This window comes from Alligator mississippiensis, chromosome 1 (assembly GCF_030867095.1).
Source record: "Alligator mississippiensis isolate rAllMis1 chromosome 1, rAllMis1, whole genome shotgun sequence".
NCBI lineage: Eukaryota > Metazoa > Chordata > Crocodylia > Alligatoridae > Alligator > Alligator mississippiensis.
The window spans coordinates 194317898-194330488 of NC_081824.1; positions in this window are offsets into that span (position 1 = coordinate 194317898).

A 12591-nucleotide genomic window follows, 5' to 3' on the forward strand; every position below is an offset into this window, starting at 1 on the left:
GTGATCAGGGGACAGGCAGGATCTGCAGGTGGTTGTTGGGGTCCTGGAGGGTTTGATGGACTCAGAGGGGCTTGTGGAGGCCTTGGGGGCAGGAACCAGGGGCTATTTTTAGGCCCCCCAACCCCTTCAGCCAATCTACACCCCCACCCTGCCTTCTACCAATACTTATTTGCTTGGCTTCCAGCATTAGCAAACGTTGATAAAACCAGCACCTGGAGTGGCTTGCAGAACAGACATTCAGGCAAGGCTGGCTGGTCATGGGTGGAGGGGGGCAGGGAGGAGGGGCTAAAAATAGCCTGATGCCAGGGGGACAGGTCAGAAAAACATGGAACTGGGGCTGGGGCTGGGGGCAGCGGCTGGACTTTCCCAGCCCTGGGGCTGTGCAGGTAACTGTACTGAAGTTTCACACATTGGTCTAAACTAGATCAATTAAGTTTCATAGTAGCTAGGGTCAAGAGGGACCTGAACAGATCATCTAGCCTGACCCCCTGCCACAGGCAGGAATGAATGCTGGATTCACAAGACCCCAGACAGGTGATCGTCCAACCTCCTCTTGAATTTGCCCAAGGTAGGGGTGAGGACCATCTCCCTGGAAAGTTGGTTCCACATTTTGGCCACCCTAACTGTAAAAAGTTTGACTGTACATTGATCCAGATCAATCTTTGAGTGGGTTCTGCCATTTTAGACTGTTCTATGTGTGCGCAACTTCTGGACTGTTATGGATTTAGATTGATTTCTAATCACTGAGACCAGGTCTAAATGAACTAAGTTTGATTGGGTGGCCATTTTTAATGTGATCTAACCTCTCCATATCCCTCCTTCCCTCCCGAACATCTGCACTTAGCCCTTGTTATAATACTGCTTCTTGGAATGGGGCTTTTTGGAGCTTGGGCAAAGGAGCACTTTCATGTGAATTCCAAGATGCTGAGCTCTGATGGGGTCGTGTGAAGTAGCAAAACTTTAAGAACCTAAGGGGTAGATTCTGTCTAGTAATGCACCTATTTTTGCAATACACCATCATTTTAAGATTGAGTCACAAAAAAGCAGTAAGGAGAAGGAAGACACACACACCTTTTACATGGACTGTTTTTCAAGGACTCAAGCAGGGTGGAATACAATTGCACTGAGACACTTAAGTCTATTTATGCATCTATTAGGTAGAACAAAATCTGGCCCCGTGTAACTTTATTGGTAAAAAATTGGGTGCCTACAGACTCTCAGATGCCAAATCAGTTAATTGGGGGTTTTGTAGATCACATGCTTGTACTTAGGTACCTGAATTCCATCTAAGTTGCACATTAGGCATATCTCTCCTTATTCGAATCTGACCTTTAAATACCAAGGCATTGAATATCATAGAAAATCTTATAAACTACCATGATAAAGCTGTTTGTACACAAATAACAACAACAACAACACTAACAATAACAATAATAATGCAATTAACAACATGCATAAATAATGTTACTTTGTGCTTTTATGGTGCAATTTATCTGAAGATTCTAATTACCAATGAATAAAGCTATTTTTGAGGAAAATGTAAACACAAAAGTTTAGGTAATGACCAAAAGCTTGACATTTGTTGTTGTTCTTTGAATTACAATGATTGTTGGTGATCTTAACCAACCCAGGGGCCTCATTTCAAAAGCATAGTACAAGAAAGTCCCTGTTCAAATGAACTTGGAGTCTAAGTAGACAAGATAGACAATGGGTGACACAGGAAATGGAGGCATGGATAATTTAAGTGACTCAGCTTGAGTCATGCAAAAAATCACTGGTAGAGATAGGAATGAAAATGACCTCTCTTGACTTCTACTCTCTGGCCATGTACAGATATTCAAAAAGGCCAAGGTGGATTTGAACTAAGTTACATGGGTTTCTCTAAGTGGACCACATTAGTTCAGGACCAAACAGAACACAAGTTCACGTCTTCATGGGTGGGAGGCGGGGGACATGAAGGCTGTGTGCACTGGCTGGAGGCGAGCAGCTTGGGTCACTCCTGCATGCCTCCAGGCATGCTGGAATCTGTCAAGGGCAGCTGAATGTAGCCATGGGGCTGCACCATCCCTGATTAGCTGCTGGGCACATGCCTTCCGCCACTGCCCTTTAATCCATCAAGCAGGTGTCAGCTACAGGCAGCCAGGGAGGCATGCTCACCCCTGAGTGGCATGCTCCCAGTAGTAGAGGGAGGCATGCTCACCCCCTGCTCATGACGGCATGGGAATCCCTGGCCTGTATCTGGGGGGAGCTGCTGAGGGGAGATCATGCCAGCAGCACACCCTGCATTCCTGGCCCAGGTGGGGGGGGGGGTGCACACCGTGTCCTTCCCCTGCCCTAATTTCATCTGAGCCCTGGGATGATGTGCTGGAGTGGCTTTGGGAAGGGTTCAGAGGATTCCCCTGACCCCTGGAGCCAGCACCAAGTTCCTGGTTGAAGTCCCTTCTCCTGCAGCCACAGGGATCTGGTCCTAGGTGGGGTGGGGAGAACCATGCCTTTGTTGCTACACAACAAAGGGTTTCAGCTGGGAACTCAGCACTGGCTCCAGGTGGGGAAGGAATCCTCAGAGCTCTTCCCAGATCCACTCCAGCGCACGGTCCCAAGGTTTGGATGAAACTGGAATGGGGAGGGGCACTCTGTCCTGGCGGATTCTGCACCCCTCCCTCCAAACCAGTGCCGAGTTCTTGGCTAAAGCCCCTTCTTGTGTAAGGGCATGGCTGCCCGTCCTGTCCCAGGGACTGGAGCCCAACACCAGCATGAGAAGGGCGGCTTCAGCTGGGAATTCAGTGCTGGCTTTGGGGGTGGGGAGAGAAATTATCCAGCACAGTGTCCCTCCTCTGTCCCAGTTCTGTTCAAGCCCCAGGACCATGTGCTGAAGCAGCTCTGGGAGGGACTCTGAGGATTCTGCCCCCCACCCCCCGCGCAAGTCAGCACCAAGTTCCCAGATAAAGCCACCTTTCCTGCAGTTGTGGAGCTCCAGTCCATAGGGGAGGGAGGGGGGGGATCCATGATCTTGCACAGGAAGGGGCTTTAGCTGGGACCTCACTGCTGACTCTGGAGGCAGTGGGGGAGGGGGCAGGGGTGAATCATCCAAGCCATTCCTGGAGCTGCTCCAACACAGTCCCAGGGCAACATTGTGTGCCCACCCAACCTGGCCCAAGAATGAGGGGTGCACCACTGGTACTGCCTCCCCCCAGAAGCTCAAAACCCTGCTCCCTGCCACCCTGTCCTGCCTGGATGACAGCTAGAGAGCTTGGAGGCTGGGCCAGCTAGGTGCGGCTCCCTGAAAGGGGAGATTAGCAGGGAGCCCTGCAAGGGCACCTGGGATGCCAGCAGACAGTGACCTAACATGGATTGATAGGGGATCTGGTGCAGCAGTTCAATAGACTGGTCTAACTTAAACTGATTACATCGGATACTACATCTGTCCGGATCTCTCTTAGGCCAGGATCCGCCATTTTTAAACCAGTCTATGTGCACTGAACTTTGGTTCTGTTACAGTTTTAGACCAGTTTCTAATCACTTATACCAGTCTATGTGTAATATCTATTGCGGCCAAGATCTTTCCTCTCTACAAGAGAGTGTTAGGATGATACTACTTTGTATTTGATATCTGCAGTTGAGAATGATAATGCAACAGAATTTGATAAGGTACTCGAGTGGAATGGCATCTCATTTTCTGAAGGTGTTTTAGCATGCTAGTTAAGAGCTGCTGAGATTGTCATTCATAAAGTAACAAAAGTGACTGTTAACAACTGTTCACAGAAAAAAGTTTTGCTACATAAATATTGATGTAAAATCTGAAAGTAACTCTCAGGAGGAGCAAAAGCTTCTACAGTATTGGAGAAAAGTCATCCCATGCATTTAAAGCAATCTTTTGAAATATTTAAATGCTGTTCAGGCCCTACAGCAGCACCTCTGGACGTAGACTCTTGAATCTCATAAATTGTATACCACTTGCACTGCCATCTGTACTAGCTTCATAACATAACCAATCACGCCTCACAGGAACTGCTGTGTAATAGCCTAATACTTATCCACACCCCCTGGCTTGCTGTGCATTAGAGAGCAATTCACAAAGCAGCGTGTTTTTAAAAGACAGTGTGTAAGGGTTACCACCGTGTTGATGTACTCTGTGCCTTCCAAATGATTTCCTTCTAACTACTCTAATTTTTGGGTTATGTTAAAAACTTAATGGGATATAGCAATGCTCTGACCTGAAAATATTTACTGTAATGGTATTACAATTAGATGACTCAAACCCCAGGTCAAATAAACATTTAAAGAGGTGAAATGTAGCATCTCCTTTCTTGTTTTCTCAGTGAGAGGTATACTTATAGGTGGTGCTTTGAATCCACTACTCTCACTTGATTTTGTGTATAAACTAGTGAGCAATGTTTTCAGCACCCATACTATAGACACCCACAAACTTAATTACAGTATTTTTCCCTGCTGCTCATAGAGCCTCTGAATGGATTTCAAATCAAATGGCTCCTCTATATGCAACATTTTTTTTCTAACCCTCATTCCATGTAATGGCATAAAGACTGTATCTATACCTAGGCTAATTAAGACTGGATCTAGGGGTTTTATCATCATATCATTGAGAGTCGTTTTAGGTAGAGTTAATTTTAAATGACATGGTAGAAGTCCAAATCCTTGTCTGCAGGAGCATATTCATCATTACAGAGGTAACAATGGTGGGAAAATATTGGTGAAAAAGTTCAGCATGGGTAGAGCCTGGTCACTGTGAACAAAGCTTTCATCTGGTTGTGAACCATGGTTACAGACCTGTCTACACAAGAAACTGTAGTTATAATGTAGGCAGAACCTCAGGATCCCTTCCGGCGCTCAATATTTGGTAAGTGTATATGCATTGGGGGGCGGGGGGAGTTAGGCTTATAGCTATTTTTGAAGATACAGGATGTGTCTACACAAGATGTTTACTGTGGAATTGCCTAATTAACTCTGCAGTAAATGTCTCCACATCTATACATGCAATGTTATTAGGATGGAAAAAACTAATGAATTCTGCCATAAGTTAGTACTTGTAAATATGGTGGAATTTTAACTTCACAGCAGTGCACGTGTAGATACTGACAGAGCCAGCTGGGGCATGTGGGTGCTTCAGTGCAAGGGCTGCCTGCCAGCTAGCCCTGCACTGGAGCACCTTCATGTCCTAGCCAGCCAACAGCCCAGGACTGGCAGGCAACCCCTCAGGCCCCCTCCCAGCCAGAGCTGTTCTGCCCTGACTCAGTGTGCTGCGGTCCTGGGTGCACATTCAAATGTGGTGCCTGAGAGTAATAAAATCCAGTGCAATATGTGCTGGAGTTTATTGCTGCATGTTAATAGCACATATAGATGCATGTAGATGCATCCACAGGGTCTTTTTTTCCTTGGCAAATATTTATTGCTATTGGGTTAAATGCAGAACAAAGTTGACAAAGTCGCTGAAGTGTCACTGGCCTTCTATATACTTACTTAAAGAAAGGTAAAGGGAGGAATATTTCTCCTGTTAGCTTCAATATAAACCAGAACAAATCCAAGCAAGCCCAAAAATACTAAATATCATAAATAAATATTGCTGCATAGAAGGAGCCAGTGGAATAACAGATCTGCAAACAATAGATCAAACAACAACACATCCTGCCTTCACTTATTACTAGAGGTAGCTGAAACCGTTCAGCAGATACATCATCTGCCTGACACTAAAGTTCACCTGATGAATATTTTCTTACAAGTTCTTCAACCAACTCTTCTTATTTTTATTTTAATAAATTTATGTGATTAGAGCAGGAATCTTTGAATCAATTAATTATGCCATGATACTTACCCTGCTTCTGGAGAATTTGTCCCTGTACAGGCCAAAATACTTGGGTCTGTATTTAAGTTTAAGCAGGATTAGTCCTGTAACTCATGGAAATCGCAAGAGAGTATTAGTTCCTTAGAATTATTCACCCAGGGCTGGATTAACACATAGGCAAACTAGATACATGCCTAGGGCCCTGAGTGGCTGGGGGGGCCCTGGTCCTTCCCTCCATGGTGGCAGCACAAATGGCCCTATCCACCTCTCTTCCTTTCCTCTCCCCTCCACTGGCCTTGCTGCCACAGTGGCTGATTTCTAGTGGCAGCTTTGAGCTCCACTCCCTGTGGGCAGCAGCACCAGGGTGGGGAAGGGGATCTTGACTGACACCGGACCCATGACGTTGTTTGCCTAGGGCCCACTAGAGCTAGGGACAGACGTTCAAAAAGCTGGAGACTGAATTGATTCAATCTTTGCAGGTTAGTCTAACCTGCCTTGATTGAACCTATTTGCAAGTGAGCAGACATTTAGAAAATGCAGGCGCATGCCTGCAGTGGCTTAGGCCAGAATCCAGTGAGGGCCCTAGAGTGAGTCCTTGGCAGAAGGGAAGTTGTATTGTGGTGGGGGCTGTGGCCTGCCCTGGCAGTAGCCTCAAGTGAATTGGTCAGGGAGAGTATTTAACTCCCCTCTCCCTGTCCCTACAGCACGGACCTGAGCCAGGGTCTGTCTGGAGTGGTGGGGGCAGGGGCATGGCCAGAGGCCAGCCAAAATGACCCCCTGAGGCAGAGGAGCCAGGGAGGGGGTTTATTCCCCACTCTGTCCCCTCTGTCCCCAGTAGACTGCATCCAGGGTTTGCCAGCCCTGACTGCCACTGCAGATTACTCCCTGAGCAGGTCAAGCCGTGGGATAAGTTCCTTCCCTCCCCCCTCCACCAGATGCTGGAGGGAGGGGAAAAATAACCCCCCTCCATGTCCCTTCACCTAAGGGGGCCATGCCGGCTGGCCTCTGGCTGTGCCCTCACCCCTGCTGCTGGAGCGATGAGGGGGGAGGGACCCTGACAGGGGCAGCAGCCATAGTTTCCTGGGGAGCACAAGGTCCTTCCCAGCAGGAGGCTGTGCTGCAGGCAGGAGCAGAGGAGACAGAGCTGCCACAGACTGCAGCAGGCAAGCGGCAGCACTGGACCTCAGAGGGGTGGCCATAGCCCCCCAAGCCCTCCCTAGCACTGCTGCCACTCACCCTTCAGCAGCTCTGACCTCCCCACTGTGCTCCCACCTGTAGCACAGCTCCACACTGGGAAGAGACTTGCACTCCCTGGAAAACCATGACAGTGGCTGCTGCCCCTATCATGTTCCCTGCCCCCTCACTGCCCCAATGGCAGGAGTGGAGGCATGGCCAGAGGCCATCCAGCATGGCCCCTTAGGAGAGGAGGCATGGAGAGGGGTTATTTCTCTGCTCCCTCTGGCATCTGGTGGAGGGGGCAGGTAAGGAGCTTATCTCATCACTTGCCCCGTGCAGGAGCGATTGGTGGAGGCAGCAGTCAGGGCTGGCAGACCCCAGCTGCAGTCCCCAAGGAGCACAGGGGGAATAAACCTTCTCCCTGCCCCTTCTGCCTCAGGGGCCATGCTGGCTGACCTCTGGCCATGCCCCTACCCCTGCAGCAGTGAGGGGGGAGCACTAGATGGGCCCCGACTCGGGTCTGTGCTGGTGGGACAGGAAGCGGGGAATTAAATCCCCTCCTTGGCCAGTTTACATGAGGCTACTGCCAGGGCTGGCCATGCCCCTGCCACTGGAGTAGCAAGCAAAGAAATGCCTGGCAGGTCCATGCTGGTGGGACAGGGGAGGGAGTGGGGAACAAACCTCTTTCCTGCCTTCTTCGCCTTAGGGGGGCTGGCGTGTGGCCATGCCCTGCCCCTGCTCTGGCTAAGGCGCAGAGGGGCAGGGCCAGCCATGTTCCACTGGAGCAGAGAGCACAGCCCCACCCAGGGCTGCAGGGCATGCTGGGGGACTCTGGTTTAACTTAAACCAGGAAGGGCTCTGGGACACAAGTTCCATAAACCAGTTTGAGCGTAATCAGTTACATCTGATACTACATTCAAACAGGTTTATCTCAAACTGGTTTTGGCCATTTTGAAACTGGTTTGTGTGCACTGAACGTATGTTCTGTTACAGGTTTAAACCAGTTTCTAATCACTTAAACCAGTTTATGTTAACTGCTGTCCCTGGCCTAAACGGTTAATCCGGCCCTGAATTCACCTGCTTAAATTTATGCATAAGCTGAAGTGATTTGCTACTCAGGACCTTTGTTTTGGATGCTCCTGTATGCATAAAATTTCAGAGAAGTCATCTGTTATCAGAGTGCATATTTTTAGTTTGTCACATGTCTGTATCTTCTAACAGAGTGTTAGGAATTATATTCTTATTTAAAAGGATTGCTGGTACCAAGTCAAACACTGTAAGAAGTCATATTTAGCCTTAACTCCTGCATCCACAACACTGGATCACATGTGACACAGAAAGCATTTCTGACAAAGTATAAAGCACAGTGGGCTTTTATATTAATCAGGTGTTAAGAGTTTTTTTTAATGTCCATACCTTTCATCTGTAGTGGACTAGAAATACAGTGGCTCTTAAATATGTTTTTAATTAGAATTTCAAATGATGTCTTTAACTCACCACACTTCAAGAACTGGTACAAAAAATCAAAAGAGAAAGCAGGGAAAATGTCAATTGTGCTTTTATAATGACTTTGAAGGATGTTATCTCTAGTAAAGATATTAAATCCATTTGCCCACCACCACCACATTCACCACAAAACAAAAGCCTTGCACATTTAAAAAACATAGTTGAAATAAGCAGATAAAGGTACAGGAAATTGAACTTAAAGGTTGCCTCTGTCCTTAATTCACTCTCTTGTTGGGAAAGTGAGAGAAGATGCAAGTGGAAAATGGACTGTCAACCTTATATTTGAATTTCCTGCCTTTTGTCAGTTCACACCATAGCCTCAACATTGTTAAAGTCTTTTTAAAAAGTAGGAGGGACTGTAAAATGTTATCAAGTACTCTCTAAAAGGTTTGACTGTTTTCAGATATTAATCTTTTGGGAACAAGGAACTGCATATTTTGTTTTAAAAAAATATTTTTGCAGCATTTAAAACATTTTTAGTCTCCATCCAGGCATTCATATTTATAGGTTTCTGCTCTGCTTAACATTTTTTTTCCTTTTAAAGGAACTCTTCAAAATGAATTTTGGGGGATGCTTATGCAAATACAAATTCTGGGTCTGCCTTTTAGTTGGTATAAATTGGCATAGTTCCACTAACATTTACTGTAAGGGAAGTACTCTGATTAACACTAATTTGGTTCACTATTTTTATAACTTGACATGATGAAACTAGAATATGTATGCTTTTTATTCTGCTCTTCCTTACACTGATTGTACTTTGGAAAAAGTAAGATCAAACTCAGGCTTTTGATTTTATTGGTTTTTTCATTGAGCAGTGATTTCATTGAGCTGTTTTTCATTGAACAGTTTTTTGGTCTGTTTGGTTTTGGTTGCAAGTCTATAGCATCTGAGCATAATGATTGTTTTGTGTGAGGTTGTTTTGCTTGTGGATGAAACACAAGTCTTGAGATTGGAATCATTATACTACCGAAAAGTTATATTTTTTTTATTCAAGTTTTATAAGAATAAATTTTATGAAATACTGGCTGCAAGGATCCTTTTGATAACTTGTTACAAGATTGCCATATTAAAAATTGAAAAAAGGATAATCTGATTTCTAAACTCTTTGCAAAAGAAGAGGCACCTAGATAAGCAGCTCCAGGATTCTTTCATTGTGTGAATACAAGCTTTGTGAACAAATATATGAAAATAGGGATTCAGTCCTGCAAGGGTTTAGAGGAGGGTACTTTCTTGAATTCACTGTGCCTACTTATGTGAGCACCAACTCATATGAGAGTCAGGCATTATGATATCGAGCTTTCTCATTATGCTCGGAGTGCATGCTTTATGGGAGACAACATATATTACCAAGGTCTTACCATTGAAGATTCATTTCCTTCTCAATCAATCAAAACTATCTTAAGGCTTGAAGTAACATAGCCATAAGAAATGATGGCACTTTGTTAACTCTATGAAGTTCATATACATACAGGCTAAAAATACTAGGCTGAACTTTCTATCTATTTTGTTTGCTTGTTTTGTGACACATAGAGTTATTTTGCCGGATACTAAATAATTCTAGAATCTAATCTAGTGTTCAGCAGATTGCAAGTGGAAAGCTTCACATAACATATTTGTGGTATTCCTGTAGTTATAGTAACCCAATATTTTGGGTGCATTTTAAATTAATCAAATAGACTTCTCTCTAAGGCACCCTCCAATTTCTAAGCAATATTTCTCATACTGTTCTAGTACCCCCTATTGCTGTTTTCATGCTTTATCTTCATAATTGTGTTCTGCTGAACAGATAGGATGTAGTTAGGGCCCCAGATACTCTGTTGCAAACTGGATCTAGATGTGTTTACATATTGTTAACCTGTGATGGAAATCCTGAAGCAGCTTCAGATACATTTGTAAAAATGAATTAATATGCAATATCACAAACACGTTAGTACAGCAGGACCTAGGGCATTTATTTTGATAGTGAAATCAATTATACTGAAGGTACAGTTTTAGTAGTATGCAAATTGTCATCTTTAGGTTACAGAGTTGAGAAGAAAGAGGGTCAATTTAGTCCTTGTAGCCATTGCTTCAGTTTTGGCATGCTCAGGCAGATGTTACTGCATCAGTTTACATACCTTCTCTTTTTCAAGTTTTCTTTGAAACTGAAGGCTATGAAGAGAAGCCAAGTCTTTGACTGCTGTAAATGGGCACTTGTCCATTGACAGAATTCCCATCAGCTCAGGATATACCCCCCACCCCCCTTTTATTTTTTTTTAAAGAGGAGATTCTGAAGTATACTTCTTCAGCAAGGTCGGAATTTCCTGGGTAATTCAACAGTTGAATAACAGTCCTTAGGTAGCATCCTCTAAAGAACATTAATTGTTCCTTACTTGAGTGCATTCTTATACATTAGTTCTTCTGTTAATGCAATTGTACTTCTTGATATACACAGCTGCACTGCTGTTATTTATAGCAGGACTGTGAGAGTCAGAGCAATAAGGACATTGGAAATCAGCACTTTATCTTCAGAATGAATGTTCCCTGCATTTGACATTTATAAGATTACAGTAAGAACAAGGCCATCTTTAGCAACTGTATTTGATTTATAATCTTGAAGTCTAAAATTAAAGTGAATTTAGTGCTTGTGAAAGGTGCCAAATTAAAGTGAATTTAGTGCTTGTGAAAGGAGCCAGATTAACAAACCTAGAGACTGGAATCCTCCATTTATTTATAGAACAAAATTTATATTGCAAATAGAGTCAGTACAAATTGCTCCTAGCCAGTCAGTTTAATGTGGGTTCTCTTCTCTGACAAGGCTGTTCTTATGGTGTATCCTGTCAAAGATGTGCTGATATCCCAGGCAAAGAGGCCACTGAGTGCAATTCTGGTTTTGGCCGACAAGGTCCTTTGGGTAAACGTTGTAACTTTTATTAGACCAACTAAATAGTTGGAAAAATTGTTTTTTGAAAGCTTTTGGGTACAAACACCTTTCTTCAGGCAAAGGGAGAGTTTGCAGCTGTTTTGTACTCTCCTGGATGGGATAGAAGCCAGCATGCAAGAATGCATGTCAGTGAGAATGCAAATGTGTGGTAGTGAGGGTCAGAGGTGGTGAGAGATGGGGTGGGGGAATTGTGACCTGGTGATATATTTAGTCCATTTTTTGTATCCAGTAGGTTGATGAAGTGAAGTTTGTAGGCTTATCTGCAAAAGGTGTTTTGTAAATTCACTTTGAGGATTAGAACTGAGAGATTGGAGAGAGAGTGGTTAACTTGTGAGAAATGTGCCCTCACAGGTAATTAGGTATTTCTGTCTTTGATAAATTTCCGGTGTGTGTTCATTCTGGTACGCAGTTGTTGTTTGGTTTCTCCTACATATTTTCCACTAGGGCATTTAGTGCACTGGAAGAGATATATTATTTTTCTGGAGGTACAGCTGTAAGATCCAGGAATGGTGAATAGTTCTGTTGTGGGGTGTAGTTATAGTGGAAGTGGTGGAGATGTGTCACCCAAAGAGTGAGTTTTGTCCAAGGCACAACAGACTTTCCATGAAAACTTAAAAATATAGACCACCTTCCCACCAACACCCTCCTAGCCACCATGGATGTTACCAGCTTATATATCAACATCCCACACCAGGATGGCACCCAAGCCTGCCTTTCATATCTACAAGAGCAAGATTACAACTCAGAGTACAGACCTAAAGATATTACTGAACTTACACACTTCATCCTCACACACAGCAACTTCACTTTCAATAACTTCCTTCAGACCATGGGCACAGCTATGCACACCAAAATGACCCCATAATATGCCAACTTTTTAATGGCCCACCTGGAAGAAGAATTCCTCAAGAACAGCACCATCAAACCAATGCTATACTTAAGATATATAAATGTATAGATGACATCTTCATCATTATGCACACATATGTACATTATAACCTGCCTACCATCTGATAACCCCAGGTAACTTCTCTACAATTCACCAGCTACATTGTATAATCAGGTCACCATTCCTCCTTCCCCCACCACCACCATTCCCCCACCACCTGTCTCTCACCCATTGTCTGTCACCCCATCTGATGCTCAGTAACACACATTTGCATTCTCACTGACCTGCATTCTTGCA